Source organism: Lathyrus oleraceus, chromosome 3 (assembly GCF_024323335.1).
Source record: "Lathyrus oleraceus cultivar Zhongwan6 chromosome 3, CAAS_Psat_ZW6_1.0, whole genome shotgun sequence".
In the NCBI taxonomy this organism is placed as follows: Eukaryota; Viridiplantae; Streptophyta; class Magnoliopsida; order Fabales; family Fabaceae; genus Lathyrus; species Lathyrus oleraceus.
Genome location: NC_066581.1, coordinates 147,610,488 through 147,616,946, shown reverse-complemented (window position 1 = coordinate 147,616,946; position 6,459 = coordinate 147,610,488).

Here is a 6,459-nt window from a genome sequence, read left to right as displayed (position 1 = left end):
CAGACTTGTTATCGATCATCACCTTTAGAGGCTTGTTTACCTTAATCTTCAGATCCCGCAGTTAATTCAGAAGTCACACAGCTTGACATGCAGTCACAATACCTGCAGTATATTTTGCTTCATAGGTTGACAAAGCAACAAGTGGTTGCTTCTTGGAACACCAAGAAATAGGACTTCCCAGAAACCTAAACAAGTACCCAGAAGTACTTCTTTTGTCAACTATGTCTCCACACCAATCAGAATTTGAGTAACTCAGAAGTCCTGAGTTAGTTTCAGCACTAGAAGGGAACAAAACTCCATACTTAAGAGTTCCTTTTATATACCTCAGAATTGTGACAGCAGCTTGGTAATGAGACCACTTCGGTTTACTCATAAACCTACTTATCATTCCAACTGCATAGAAAATATCAGGTTTGGTGTTACACAAATACCTCAGAGAGCCTACCAACTACTTGAACATTGTCGCATCTACATTATCACCATCAGAATCAAAATCCAATTTATGATTTGTATCAGCAGGTGTGACAACAACTTTACAATTCAGCAGCTCAAATCTCTTCAGAAGCTCAAGTTCAATTTCAGCTGATGTAAAATTATGCCTTTCTTAGAGTACATAATCTCCATTCCTAGAAAATAAACTATATTTCCTTGATCTGTCATCTTAAACTTATCCATCGGCTCCTTCTTGAACTTAGATATCTCATGTTCACTACTTCATGTTAGTACTATATCATCAACATACAGACACACCAGAATCATATTGCCATCAGAAGTATGCTGAACATAGACATCATACTCCATCTCACATATTTAAAATCCCTGCTTCTTAAAAAAATGAATCAATTTTCAGATTCCAAGCTCTAGGGGCTTGCTTCATTCCATACAAAGCTTTGTGTAATTTGTACACCATACCTTCCTGATTCTTTTTCTCAAATCCAGGAGGTTGTGACACGTAAACCTCTTCTTCTAATGGACAGTTCAGAAATGCATATTTCACGTCTAAATACATTAGAGGCCAATTCCTATTAGCAACTATCGCAACCACTAGCCTGATTGTTTCATGTCTTGCTACAAGCGCAAACACTTCAAAGTAATCTAACCCAGGTTTCTACAAAAACCCTTTCATAACTAACCTTACTTTGTGTTTTCCAATTGATCAATCTGGCTTTGACTTCACTTTATAAACTCATCTCAGGATGCTGACTTTCTTGTTCTTTGGAAGTTCTGTCAGCTTCCAAGTATTGTTTCTCTCTATGGCATCAAGTTCTTCTTTCATGGCCTTCATCTAGACTTTCTTCTTAAGAACTTCTACCATACTCATGGGTTCAAAGTCTACTAACATGACACACTGAATAACTTCCCCTTCATAATCTACTTCAGTATCTTGCAGCATGTCAAACTTTACAAACCTTCTCAGAATGTTTCTAACTCTTTGTGGCCTCTGAAGTTGTTCAGAGCCTTCTGATTCTGGAACAATATCAGATGTTGGAACTTCAGAAGTACCGACTTCAGAAGCATGACCACCTTTAGAATCTGGAATATTCCCAGAATCTAGACTACCACTAGAATCTGAATCACCATCAGAATATGGATCACCAGAATTTGAATCACCATCAGAATTTGGATTAGAATCTGATTCTTCCTCATAATCAATCTCGCCTTTTGATTCTTACTCACTCTCATAATCATTTTAAGGCTCTGACTCATCTTCAGAATCATAATCAATGTCTTCAGAAGTTAACTTTGCATCAGAGTTGGATTGAGACTTGCTTTAATCCCATACTTCTGACTCTTTCACAACAACATCTCTGTTGACTTCAACCTTATTAGTTAATGGACAATAAAGCTTATAAGAACATGTACTGTGATACCCCACAAGTAACGTCACTTTGCTTCTATCATCTAGCTTCTTTCTAGTAGCATATGGAACGTGTTTATAACAGACAAAACCAAATACTCTAAAATGAATCACACTTTGCTTATCTCCAATGCACCTCTCAAAAGGAATAATTTCCTTCAGCTTCTTGGTTGGACACCTGTTGAGCAGATATGTTGTAGTGGCAACAACTTTTCCTAGGAAGCTTCTTCTCCTTCAGCATGCTCCTTACCATATCAAGCAAATTTTGATTTCTCCTTTCAGCAAGACCATTGTGTTGAGGAGTATATGGAGAAGTTACTTCATGCTCAATTCCATTCTCCTCACAGAACTTCTTGAGCTTTGTAGATTTATACTCACCTCCACCATCAGTTCTGAGAATCTTCAGAGTCTGACCACTCTGTTTCTCGGCCTTGATTTTGAATTTCTTAAATTCTGCAAACACCTCGTGTTTGAAATTTATAAGGGATACCCATGTCATCCTTGTGAACTCATCCACAAATGACACAAAGTATTTATTCCCTCCTAATGAAGATTCTGGAAATGGTCCACACACATCAGAATGCACTACTCCAAAAGCATGTTTTGCTCTTGGAGCTACTTCTAATGCAAATGATAGTCTTGGTTGCTTCCCTCTCACGCATACATTGCATGAATTTTCTAGTTTCTTAATTGCAGGAATTCCACGTACCAGTTTCTTTGAATTCGGGCGCTCTAAGCTTCTGAAGTTCAAATGACCAAATCTTTTGTGACACAACTCACTTTCCTTCACAACACTTATTGCACTAAGGCATTCAGAGTCTGCAGTTTTAATATTCACCTTGAATGTTCTATTCCTTCCCTGTTCTGACTCCATAATCAACTTCTGCTTATAGTCATACAACTTCAAAAGATTTTCCTTCATGGTAACTAAAAATCCCTTTTCAATTAATTAACCTACACTCATCAGATTACTCTTCATACCAGGAACATAACAGATATTTTGAATTAACGCAAATTTTCCATTATTCAGAATCACTTTAACATTCCTCAATTCTTCAGCATTCAGATACTTATCATCAGCACATCTGATCTTGGTCCTCTTCCCAGAGTTAAAATCAACCAACCATTTCTTATTTCTAGTAATATAGTTTGAAAAACTAGTGTCTATATACCACCAGTCTTCTAGAGATGCATTATCAGAATCATAAACCATTAATAGCACATGTTCATCATCAGAACTTCTGGCTATATTCGCTTCTTCTGATTTCCTCTCCTTGTTTGACCAACAATCTGCAGCGAAGTGGCCAAACTTATTACAACAGTAACATTGAAATTTTCTCTTATTATACTTCTCCTTTCCCTTCTGACTTCCCAAAGTTGATGTTTCTGACTTCTAAGACCTACCATGTCTTTTCTTAACTTCTGACCAAGACTACTTCTGATCTTTCTTGACAAAAGAAGTTTTCAGGGCCTGCTTTACCTCTCTCTCAGAAGTTGTTTTAGTCATACGCAACTCTTACGCCTCTAGACTGCTTTGCAACTCTTCTATTCTCATGGTGCTCGGATCCTTAGAATGTTCAATTGCTACAACAATGTAATCAAACTGAGGAGTAAGAGATCTGAGTACCTTTCCAATGACACTTTCTTCAGAAAAAGTTTCTCCACACGACTTCATCTCATTTGTGATCACAATCACTCTAGAGATGTAGTCATGTACCTTCTCATTATTCTTCATGTTGAGATTCTTATACTAATTACATAGAGACTAAAGCTTCATCTTCTTCACTGATGCATCACCACCGTAGCACCGCACCAGTGTGTCCCAAGCAACTTTCACCATCATCAAACCAGCGATTTTATCAAACACGTTCACATCCACACACTGATGGATGTAGAATAGATCCTTCTAATCCTTCTTCCTCAGATAACGATGAGCATTTCTCTGTGCATCTGTTGTATTTTGTGGAAGTGCAACCTGAACGTAACCTTCATTGATGAGATCAAGAAAATCTTAAGCTCCAAATAACACACGCATCTGAGTCATCCAACGATTCCAATTCTTGCCATCGAACACTAGAAGCTTGGTACTCAGATTTTCGTTTTCGTTCATCTTCAACCTTATGCAATACACTCAGATCTCACATAAACACAATGTTTCTTAATCCCGCAGAATCAAGATATATGATTCTGTTACGATTCTGAACAGAAATTCAACACGAATTCTCTAAACAGAAATTAATCACACAACGTCTCACTATTTCACTCATGTTTCCTGTGGTGTTTCTCTGTGGATCTGAACCGGAGCTCTAGATACCAATTGTTGGTGCACAAGGTGATAAAGATGAACAGTGGAAACATGAGAGAGAAGAGAGAATAATAACAAACTTCCACTACTCTTAAAATGGTTATAAAATGGACGCACACATATACACACACTGCTGCAGATTGCAAAAGGAATAAAATATACAGTTTGTTCACACCACTTACTTGCTTAAATACAAGTGAGACTTTAGGAGAACTACTAAAATACCCTCTAACAAACTTTATCTACAAGTTTCTGAAAATATGAATTAATTCTAGCACATCTTAGATTAATTTTAGCCCTAACTTAGTCTCTATTAATATGACAATACATGATGGCATAAAGATTGTAATTGTAAATAATTTAAAACAGAAAAAAAAAGCATAACTCAATGTTCATAATGTAATCGTAAAATAAAGATTTTCACTATTTAGGTTTTTCCTTTTCCTTAGACTAATTGTATAAGAGATTAAATGTTGTATAATGTCAATGTAAATTATTTTTACACCATCATCCAATAGAATTATAATGTTTCGTCATGTCATACATGTATTTTAAAATTAAATGTGTGACTTAGTGAAATACATGTCCCTGATTGATTGGCAGTGTAAAAATATTTTACATTGTCAGTGCATATTTTTTTTCATTGCATAAATTAGAGAGAAGAATATTATTATATTAAAGTAATTTTTATTTCCATAATGTAGTCACCTTTACTATAAATGTAAATTAAAAGATATTAAATTGATAATTGTGCAAATAATATTAATTAGATAGTATAATTAAAAAAATATATATATATAATAATTATTGTGTTATAAAATTGAAAAGAGTTAACCAAGTATTTGGGCTCGAGTGGTAAACAAACTCCTGTTATGGAACGAAGGTTTGAAAAAATATCGAGTTCGATTCTTAATAAGAACAATGCTTCATGACCTCTCAGCACGAGCTCAGGATTATTAGGGTGTCTTTCCTCTAGAAACGAGAGTGCAAAAGTAAAAAAATTGAAAAGAATTAAATAATTTTAAATAAATTAGTTATTTTAATAATGTAGTAAATGTGAACAACATTCAAATTTAAAAATATAAAGAGTTAAGAATAATTTTTTTTTTGTTTTTTTTTTTCTTGATGTTCTAAATGAAGATAATGAGATAAGAAAAAAGAGATTCACTGGAAATATTTTTCCTGGTTCATCTTATTAATTTGGAATTTGTTCAATCCCCTAACACAAAGATATTTTTACTATAATAAAATTGATTACAAAGACCATTCATATCTCTTTTTCCAATTGACTTATATTTTAAATTTCTCAACCATAAATAATGAATCTTAACTGAATCTCTTTTGTTTGTGTAAACTCTAGGGATCAATAGATTTATTAGAACTTGATACTTGTAGTGTTATATTTGCAAAAAACCTTGCCTATGGCGATGCCCTAGGACCATCCAAGGAGAATGCGGTGACTTAAAGCTGCCCAATGGGAGGTATCCCCTCGCCCTTAAGTCTTCCTCTCCCATAAGGAAAACAACGTGAGATAAGACATGTCTTGGATAAAGACAAAGTTAAAGTCGTTGATGACCCCCATCACCCTTAGAAATAGAGATTCAACGGTCCATTGATCGCGACTTTATGAGTCGAATTTGGGGTACAAACTGCAAGTGCACAGATCTATCGCGTAGTTTTAAAAGATATCGATCCCACATGGACTTATGAATCGATATACCGTTTTCTAAGGTTACTTCATAAAGCTAAGGCAGGTGATACTTTGATTGTTTGGGGGAAAAGCTAAAACTAAAATAAGATCTAAAATAAATATCTAATAAGCGGATATCGGTATGTAGTTCGTCGTAATTAGGGAATCAATTCTTCGTTGGTTTCTTGGTTTTAAAATAAATCCTTTCAGTTGACACTATTGATTAAAAGTCTTATCTCAAACTCTCGCTCTGTTGAATAAACTATGATTTTATATTAACGTAGCTGTCACTTATTAGTTAAGTCAAAAACCACTTTTTGAAAACAATAGAATCCGTAGAAACTCTTTTCAAGAAAACACTAATCGTTTAAACACCCTTATCTCAAACTCTCGCTCTGTTGACTTAGGTTATATAATTAAATTCAAATGCTTAACTCTCGTCCTCACATTCAACCTTTAAAAATACTTTTTGAAAAAGATTAGAATTTAATTAACTCTAAAAATTGCTCTCGCCCTGATCTAGAATTAATGTCCAATTTACACTGTCCAGTCAAAAACTCAAACTCTCGTTCTATTGCTTTTAACTTCTTTATGTCTTTTACTTTC